Source organism: Gallinula chloropus (assembly GCF_964237585.1).
Source record: "Gallinula chloropus genome assembly, chromosome: 1".
NCBI classification, from domain to species: Eukaryota; Metazoa; Chordata; class Aves; order Gruiformes; family Rallidae; genus Gallinula; species Gallinula chloropus.
Window position 1 is genome coordinate 177,797,604 of NC_140085.1, and position 2,620 is coordinate 177,800,223.

Sequence of the window (2,620 nt, forward strand, 5' to 3'; positions counted from 1 at the left end):
CAAAGGAGATTACTTAATACCATCAGAAGAAACAAAACAAAAAAAAAAAAAAAAAGGAAAAAAAAGATATAAATATCATTACATTTGATACTGACTAAATACGTAGCTTTGGTGGCTTAGTGCTTCCTGAACACTGAACTAAAGAGCTACTTATTGTTAGCTGATAGGCAAAATATGTCAGGTGGTGTGTCTGCACAGGTGTTTTTTATGAGGTGGAAAACTCATGCTAGAGTAGAACATCACAAACAGTGGACTGTAAAGTAGTCCTTTAGTCCACTCTGCTGCAGTGGGACACAGTGTAAGCTAGAATGAAAGATTTATGAGGTCAGAGAGAGAAAAAAATAATTACAAGAAAAGCAAATTTGCTAGTGAGAGAGGTACATCCCTGAGAAGTAACTGCATGGTTTGAACTCCATTTCCAGTGCTGTTTGATATATACAAGAAAACACACACAAGCTGTTGAGAAACACTAGACGGTGGATTTTTTTTGACTGAGCAGCTTTCTGTCAAAAAAAGCAATTTAGATGAAATTTTAGCATCTACAAAAATATGTCAGTTTCAGCAAAACTTTCTGACAGTACTTTAGAATGGAAAAAGTCTAAATATTTTGCTTTGAGAAACTGAAACATTTTGAAAGTGATGTTTTTATTTTCTTTCTGTAGTGAAAGAAAAATCATAAGAGAAAAAATATATGTAAGTACTTGACATAAGAGTGTCATGGTTTTGCATGGCTGGGTTTTAATGGAGAAGGGGGGGGGGCTGCAGAGATGACTCCTGCAAGAAACATCTAGAAGCTCTCTGCAGGCCCTGGAGAGTAAACATCAGCCAATTTAAGGACAGAGTTGCTGCTGACCAAGGCCAAGCCCACCAGCAACGGTCACAGTGCCTCTGTGAATCATGTTTAGGAGAAAAAAATGACAGGGAGCAGAGACCATCTACAGCCTGTGCTACTGCTGGAGCAGTCTGGGCTCGAAGAGCAGTAGCCCATGAAGGGAGCTGCGCTAATGCAATTGGTGAGAAGATGACGTCCTTTCCATGAAGAAAGGACTCACATTGGAGAAGTCTGTGGAGGACTGTCTCCCATGTGTGAGACCCCATAGTGCAGCAGGGGAAGGGGGTGTGGAATGACACCCTGCCACCCACCTAAGAAGGAAGACAACTCAGAACTGACTAAAAACCCCCACTCCATATTCCCTGCCCCTCCCTGTGCCACGATGGGGGAGAAGAAGGGAGCGTAATTATAACTGAAGTATAGTCTGCTAAGAGGGGAGGGGTGAGGGGAAGTAGAGGTGGTTTAAGATCTGTAGAAGGAAAGTAGCTTTTGAGGAACTGACTGAAACCCCATTGCCCCATTCCCTTCCCTTCCCTGCACCATGTTGGGGGGAGAAGAAGGGACTAATATCATGAACGAAATTATGTCTGCTAAGAAGGAAGGGGTGGGGAAAGGTGCTTTAAGACCTGGCTGCACTTCTCATTACCCAACTATGGATTCACTGGGTGTGTAGTGAAGTTGTAATAAATGAGTTTTCTTTTCTTTATTCTGTGTTGAATCTGTTTTGCCCATGACATTATTTCAGAGTGATCCCTTCCTGTCCTTATCTCAAATCCTAAGCCTCCCAATACACATTTTCTCCCCTTTCCAGCTGAAAAGTGGAGTGATAGAGTGCCTTTGGTGGGCATTTGGACTCTAGCCAGGACCAAACCACCTCAAACAGGTATGAGCAAATATGCATTTTTTTCCTTTTTTTTTTTCATTTGAGGAAAAATGAGGAAACTATGGGAGAAATTGAAGAGCATAAATTATAAGAGAAAAATGAGGTAAGTGTAAAATCAAAGAATTGAACATTCATATCACAGACTACCTTAGATATTAAGGGGGATGTCAGTCATGTTTTCCCATGGAAGTGAAAATATATATGTAAGAAGCCCTTGTAGGTATTTTTTATGTTTTATGGATTGAATTTTCAGTGCACCAAATTTCAAAATGCTTCAGTGTCATCAGTACCTATGCATATAATGCTGAACTACAAATATCTAACTGAAAAATTAGTTTTGCTTAGATCTACTTGGCAAGAACTTGACATATGGGCTTCTAAAACTCTGTAAATTTTTAAATTATATTTAATAAAATTGAAGACTTGTCCTATAGTATTTGTCATAAGACTCACAATTTGTAACTGCATATTACAGTATTCTATGGGATTTGGCCTTTCGACGGTGCCTTGTTAATTTTCAGGAAAACAGTATATATTGGTTTCTCTTCCATTTAGGTGTGCTTTGCAGCAGACCATTCAAATTAATCCACAGCAAACAGAAGTCATTCTCTCAAGAGCCATGCTTTTCCTGGACTTTTCCTGGACAATATTATTATGAAGCAGCACATTTCTACACTTGTGGAATACACACAGAATTTTGAAGCCACTAATTTTATCCTATAGACGTGTGTTGAAATTCTCACACTTCATCCTGGATGAAGAATATCTCATCTTTATTATGTTCATTCACTTTAGAACACAGCTACACAAATATCCATCTCACTAAGAAATTAGAGAAGCAAAAAGAATGGGTAAGAAGTAACAGTGCATTCAGCAACAAAAACTTTGATGTACACAATACTTGT